The sequence below is a fragment of the Mustela putorius genome, unplaced genomic scaffold (genome assembly GCF_011764305.1).
Source record: "Mustela putorius furo isolate JIRA1106 unplaced genomic scaffold, ASM1176430v1.1 tig00003867_pilon_pilon_pilon, whole genome shotgun sequence".
NCBI classification, from domain to species: Eukaryota; Metazoa; Chordata; class Mammalia; order Carnivora; family Mustelidae; genus Mustela; species Mustela putorius.
The window spans coordinates 3,039,812-3,047,475 of record NW_025422019.1 but is presented as its reverse complement, the minus strand read 5'-3'; the positions used below and the strand labels follow the sequence as shown (position 1 = coordinate 3,047,475).

The window sequence follows — 7,664 nt, the reverse complement described above, 5'->3', positions numbered from 1 at the left end:
CTTGTCCTTCTTCATTCTTGGCCCATTAGCAGAGGGAGGAAAGTTGGGATGCTTCCTTTAACCAATGACTCAGGAAACTGTCTTTGTACCATCACCTCCTCCTGCTTTTAATAAGGCCACTTGATAACCCCAGAAGATTCAGTAGCCATGGTCTCCATGGATTCCTTTCAACTTAAACTTTATATTTTTAAAAAGCTTAATTGTGGTTTTTCGCAACGGGTTTGCTGCCAGAACACAGGTGTCGTGAAAACCACCGCTCATCCTAAACCAGAATGGGGAAGGAAAAGACTCATATCAACATTGTTGTCATCGGACACGTAGATTCGGGCAAGACTACCACTACTGGTCATCTGATCTACAAATGTGGTGGGATCGACAAAAGAACTATAGAAAAATTCGAGAAGGAGGCTGCTGAGATGGGAAAAGGCTCCTTAAAGTATGCCTGGGTCTTGGATAAACTGAAAGCTGAATGTGAACATTGTATCACCATTGATATCTCCCTGTGGAAATTCGAGACCAGCAAGTATTATGTACCATCATTGATGCTCCAGGACACAGAGACTTTATCAAAAACATGATTACAGGCACATCTCAGGCTGACTGTGCTGTCCTGATTGTTGCTGCTGGTGTTGGTGAATTTGAAGCAGGTATCTCCAAAAACGGGAAGACCCGTGAGCATGCCCTTCTGGCTTACACACTGGGTGTAAAACAACTAATTGTTGGTGTTGACAAAATGGATTCCACTGAGCCACCCTACAGCCAGAAGAGATACGAGGAAATCGTTAAGGAAGTCAGCACCTACATTAAGAAAATTGGCTACAACCCTGACATAGTAGCATTTGTGCCAATTTCTGGTTGAAATGGTGACAACATGCTGGAGCCAAGTGCTAATATGCCTTGGTTCAAGGGATGGAAAGTCACCCGTAAAGATGGGAATGCCAGTGGAACCACACTGCTTGAAGCTCTGCATTGCATTCTGCCACCAACTCGTCCAACTGACAAGCCCTTGTGTCTGCCTCTCCAGGACGTCTACAAAATTGGTGGTATTGGTACTGTCCCTGTGGGCCGAGTGGAGACTGGTGTTCTTAAGCCTGGCATGATGGTCACTTTTGCTCCAGTCAATGTTACAACTGAAGTCAAGTCTGTTGAAATGCACCATGAAGCTTTGAGTGAGGCTCTTCCTGGGGACAATGTGAGCTTCAATGTCAAGAACGTATCTGTCAAAGATGTTCGTTGTGGCAATGTGGCTGGTGACAGCAAAAATGACCCACCAATGGAAGCAGCTGGCTTCACAGCTCAGGTGATTATCCTGAACAATCCAGGCCAAATTAGTGCTGGATATGCACCTGTGCTGGATTGTCACACAGCTCACATTGCTTGTAAGTTTGCTGAGCTGAAGGAGAAGATAGATCGTCGTTCTGGAAAAAAGCTGGAAGATGGTCCCAAGTTCTTGAAATCTGCTGATGCTGCCATTGTTGATATGGTTCCTGGAAAGCCCATGTGTGTTGAGAGCTTCTCTGACTATCTTCCTCTGGGCTGTTTCACGGTTTGTGACACGAGACAGATGGTTGCTGTGGGTGTCATCAAAGCAGTGGACAAGAAGGCAGCTGGAGCTGGCAAGGTCACCAAGTCTGCCCAGAAAGCTCAGAAGGCTAAATGAATATTATCCCCAATACCTGCCACCCCAGTCTTAATCAGTGGTGGAAGAACAGTCTCAGAACTGTTTGTGTCAATTGGCCATTTAAGTTTAATAGTAAAAGACTGGTTAATGATAACAAATGCATCGTAAAACCTTCAGAAGGAAAGGAGAATGTTTTGTGGACCATTTGTTTGTGTGTGTGTGTGGCAGTTTTAAGTTATTAGTTTTTAAAATCAGTACTTTTTTTTTAAGATTTTATTTATTTATTTGACAGAGAGAGATCACAAGTAGGCAGAGAGGCAGGCAGAGAGAGAGAGAGAGAGAGGAGGAAGCAGGCTCCCTGCTGAGCAGAGAGCCCGATGTGGGACTCGATCCCAGGATCCTGAGATCATGACCTGAGCCGAAGGCAGCAGTTTAACCCACTGAGCCACCCAGGCGCCCCCAAATCAGTACTTTTAAATGGAAACAACTTGACCAAAAATCTGTCACAGAATTTTGAGGCCCATTAAAACAAATGTTTAATAAGAAAAAAAAAAAGCTTAATTGTGATCTTTTGAAGTGCCCAATTAAAGATTTAAAGAAATAATGAATATCCCAAGGTGTCTGTCTGCCCCAGGTTTCTTTGCAAATGAGAGAAGTAGACTTTTTCTCTCAACCATGGGGAATAATTTTAAAGCTGACTCTGCTTTTATTCCCTGCTCTTCATATCCAGTTGCTTTGATTTTTCTTTTCCATATTTCTCTGAACTTTCACTCTCCAGCTCTGAAGCCTGTTCTGACCAGAGCCTGACCAGCCTTTGGCTACCTTCTTCCTTTGTTCTCTGAGGGACCCCTAGACCTTTGTTGTGGAAGCAAAGAAAAAGCAAAATTCCACATGGTTGTTCCAGCCCTTCCACAGATAAGTACATGTTGTTTCCAGTGAGTTCATTTGGGAGCCCTGCAAGACATAGGGTTGAAACAGGCTTATCTTGAAACCTCAAGTGTTTCCTTTCCAAAAGAAAATTTTACTCCAGGGGATTCCAGGGACTAAAATACATGTCTATGTGAAATCTTCCATCTAGCTCTTCTCTCAGCAGAATGCACTCACTGTGCCAAGACTGATATAAGTGTCTCTCCTCTGCCCACAAGCCTCTCTAAGGTGCTTCATCACATGCTCTGCTTCCTATTTTCAGCCGTGCATCAGGTCCCTCAAGATCAGGGGCTATACCATTCATATACCCATTCATTTGCACATTCAATAATCACTTAACAAGTGCCTCCATTTTCCTGGTATTATCAGGTGCCAGGGATACCATTGTTACCAAAATCAAAAGCAATTCTTGTCCATTTGGAGCTATACAGACTTTTGGACAAAACAGACATATATCAAATGATCACATGAATAAATATCTAGCTATAAAACTATAAATATCTAGCTATAAAACTGTGAGCACACAGTGCTATGAGTACATAAATTGCTATATTTAGAGAGGTCAAGACTTTCCTGTGAAGTAAAAACTTACCAACTTCTGAAAGTTGGATAGGAATTCCCTTGGTAAAAAGGAAAAGGGAGGGAATATCACTGGAGCAGAAAAGAGGACCAAGAAGGAAGACCTAAAGTGATATGTCTAAAATATTCCTAATCTTCTAATATTCTCCTATCAATAAGGTGTCATTGGGTTGAGTTATCGCCTGAACTGGAAAATGTTTGGCATTTATCTACCAAAAGCCAGGATCCAAGGCCCAGCTAAATGTGCCCCCTTCCCATATTTTGAAACATCTGCAAAGTCAGACTAACACCTCCAATTAAGAACCACTATATAGGGCTTACTAAAGATTCTTGTATTTAAATGTGATGTACAGAGTGGTGGAGGAGACATTGGAATGACATGAACTTGACAACAGTGGTAATGCTGATTCAATCTTTCAGAGTCTTGTGGGACAGGGGACAAATTTCTAAGAATTAATTCCCATAATTGACTTTTTGAAATAAATGCGCTAACTACACTCATATTGAATGCTTAGTCTTGCCCCTGTCTCTATGTTCATCCCCCCTTGTGTTTTATCTACCTGTTTGTGTTTTCCAGGGTTAGCTTGCTAAGGCCATACACCAGAGAGATGTGGGATTCAATAGGTATTTAGGAAGGAAGATCAATAGTTTTGGACCATGTAATATATATGAGAGTAAAGGACATGGTTGTATAAAACTGGTTTGTGGCTACATAGTTGCTGAGATAAAATACTGGAAATATGACTATATTTTAGTAAGAGAGATTAGCCATTTTTTTGCAGATGTTCCTTTCAAATATCCAAGAAGTGATATCTCACAGTAGTATAACTAGATCAAGGGTTCAGGCATGAGGGGCACGTGGGTGGTTCAGTGGGTTAAAACCTCTGCTTTTGGCTCAGGTCATGATCCCGGGGTCCTGGGATTGAGCCCCGCATTGGGCTCTCTGCTCAGGAGGGAGTCTGCTTCCTCCTCTCTCTCTCTCTGTGCCTACTGGTAATCTCTGTCTATCAAATAAGTAAATAAATAAATCTTAAAAATAAAAAAAATGTTCAGGTATGAGAGCTGGTTCAGAAACATAATTTTGGGTATCAGACACGTGTAAGTAGGATATATTAGTCTGGTAAGCCTGACATAACATACCACTGACTGGGGGGCTTAAACAACAGAATCATGTCTTCATAGTTTTAGAGTCCAGAAATCCAAGATTCAAGTGCTGGCAGGATCAGTTTCTTCTGATGTCTCTGTCCTTAGTTGGCAGGTTGCCAGCTTCAGCTGTCTTTATGTAGTTTTTTCCACTGGACATGTCTGCATCCTAACCCATATTCTTACATGGACACAAATCTTATTGGATTAGGACCCACCCAGCTCACTTCATTTTACCTTAATTAGCTCTTTAAAATTCATATCTCCAAAAATAGCCATATTCAGAGGTATTGGGGAACGGGTTAGGACTTCAACATTTAACTTGATGGGGGACACAATTCAGTCCACAACAAATGATAATGGAAGCTGTAGATGTGGTAATGGAAGCTATGGATGTGGTATGATATTGCTTAGAGGAAGAGTACATAAGAAGAGAAAACCTAGGTTGCAACATTAGGAACCCATTATAAAGGGGAAGAAGGTCAAAGAGGAACCAAAATCATAGAAAGAAACAAGGAGAGAACTAGGTTAGAGAAGCCAAGGAAATTGAATGTCTTGACAAAGACACAATTGTGAAAAGTGTAAAAGATTAAAGATCAAGAAGAAATAAAGACTGAAAAAAGAGCCCTGCTTTCAACTTTATCTACTCATCATCTAATTTAGTGACTGCAATGTAGTAGCCATTATTAATTATGTATGTATGTATATACTGCCAGTTTGCAGTGTGCAGGAAAGAAAAGGAAGACAAGATGAGGCTGAATATTATAGATTTGGCTAACCATATCTGTGCAAACTTAAGAGATTACTCTCTCAGAACCTTAGTTCTAAATTATGTAAAATAAATTTGATAACTTCTATCTTACAGGGTTTTGATTGAAATTATATGATTGGCACACATATCCAAAATCTAGTGTTATATATAAACAATGAATCATGGAATACTACATAAGAAACTAATGATGTCCTGTATGGTGACTAACATAATATTAAAAAAAAAAAAAAGCCTATTGGATATTATTCTAGCAGCTCATTGAAATATTTTAAGCATTGTACTCAAACTGGTTAAGAACAGTAAGAAATGGAAAGTCAGACTGTGTCAAGCCCACTCCTCACAAGAGAATGACATAGATCAAATCTAGAGAGTTTTTTTAAAATTTTTTTTAAAGATTTTATTTATTTGACAGACAGAGATCACAAGTAGGCAGAGAGGCAGACAGAGAGAGAGAGGAAGGGAAGCAGGCTCCCTACTGAGCAGAGAGCCCCATGCGGGGCTCTATCCCAGGACCCTGAGACCATGACCTGAGCTGAAGACAGAGGCTTAACCCACTGAGCCACCCAGGCGCCCCTAGAGAGGTTTTTTTTTAGATATGCATTTTCGAGGGCAATCTAGGATGAGAACGGGAGACTCTGGTAAGAGAAAACAATACAGTATAAGAGAAAACAATACAATGGAAATGGAGCAAAAGCAAAGTTGAAGCAAAGTAAGGATCCCAGCATAGCTGCATAAGCAGCCCAGGATATGGACAGCTCTTTGTTACTAATGTCTGCATGGAACAGTCTCAGTTTAAAATAAGTGAAAAATAAACAAATCCAGAAATAAGTTATTTTTCTTAGTATATATGATGTGTTTTCCAAGCCAGTTAATCAGTCATTCAAAGGCATGGGTTATGGACTTAATATTTGCAGCCTTTTAAGAAAGAAAGCCATGAGGTCCTTGCCCTGAGAGAATATTCTACTGCCTTGGTAGGTGAAACAATCCTATGTAAAGACACATCAAACTAAAGAGCCTCTGCTGGGGTGCTTTCTGTTCAAATACAAATTAAAGTCAAAAAGGCCACTTAGATAACTGATTGTGAGTCCTTGGAAGTCTGTTCCGTTTTTCTGGTATTATTCTGCCTTGATGCCAACATTTCCTACTCTGGGTACCCAGAAAATTTATGAAATATTGATTTCAATTAAGGAGAAAAAGGTATGTTTTTGAATTTCTATTATATGCAAAATAACTATGTTGTTCACTAACTCATTCAGCCTTTCTGTTGATAGCCCAGGTAGGTTTCATAGTCTCCACAGTTCATGAAACTGAGGAGTAGAAGCATTGAGTTCATTAATTTACCAAATTCAGAGGGAGAGGCAGTGTGACAATGCCATAGTGATATGCCTGAGCAGGGCCCAACAGGTTCTACAGGAAAGGGTGGGTGCCTCTATACCCAAATCCACACTAAGTAACCTTACACAGGTAGTTCAAAATTGGCCTTGGTGGAATGATTTATACTAAAGAAAATGTTATAAATCAGTGTTTTTATATTTATTTATTTATTTATTTATTCATTTATTCATTTATTTATTTTTCCCCAGAGGGCTAGTTGTTAAACATTTACCAGAATACATTGACTGATTAAAGCCAGTTCCATGCTGTCTCCAGTTTATCATCTTTAGGAGCTTGGCAATACGAGGTCTTAGTCTCTAGATTCTTCTATACTTCAAATCTTTTCTATGATAGCACAGGCTGAGATGCGCCCCCCACCCTGCTTGATTACACCAGAATTTAATTCTTTCATTCATGTCACAGTATTCATTTGAATTAGCTGTCACCTCCTATAAGAAACTCTGCAAATCCCAGCCATATCCTCACTCTCCATGGAATCAAATAATACTCATTATCCTCAATAAAACATGTGTTAATATATGTAACCAGACATCTTCTAATTTGTGCAGATAGGTGAAGACTCATGAACATGGCCATTGCAACATGACCCATTGGAACAAAGCTGGATAGCAAGAAAGTACAAAAAAACAAAACAAGAAACAAACAAACAACAACAAAAACAAAACAAAAGCCCTGAAATGGAATAAATTAAAATATTGGCATCTTTAATCCTCATAACTCTATGAAAGAAATATCATTAACCTATTTTACAGACCCAGTTATTGAAGCCCAAAGAACTTACATAGCTGACAATGAGCAGAAGTACAATTTGTACTCTCAGCTTCTAGCAGAGCTCCTGGCACAAAGTGTACCCTCGTGAACGTTTATTGATATGAATACAAGGACAGATGTGTACCACAGACTTTTCTTCTTTGTTACATTTTTGGAGCACATTTTCTAAAGGATGATTTTCATAAATCAATTCCAAATCTCGGTCACTCTGATCTAACTCATTTTGAGAAGGCATTTGATAGAATTGAAGAGGAAAGACAGGATAAAGTGTGTGCTACTGTTTGTAATAAGAGAGAAAATGAAGAAGTTTTAACAGATATAAAGGGGGAGATAGAGAACCACTTCTCAGAAATTTATTTATTTATTGTTTGCTGCCTCTTCCTGTCTCACATTCCTTTTCAAAACAGACCTCCAAAAGGTCAGAATTCATTGCATCAGCCATATGAAATATTATGA

At 39.7% G+C, this 7,664-nt stretch overlaps 1 pseudogene; it reads left to right on the top strand.

The window, feature by feature from the left end:
* Positions 1 to 221: 221 nt before the first annotated feature.
* Positions 222 to 1,704, top strand: LOC101672546 (annotated as a pseudogene).
* The last annotated feature ends 5,960 nt before the right edge of the window (positions 1,705 to 7,664 follow it).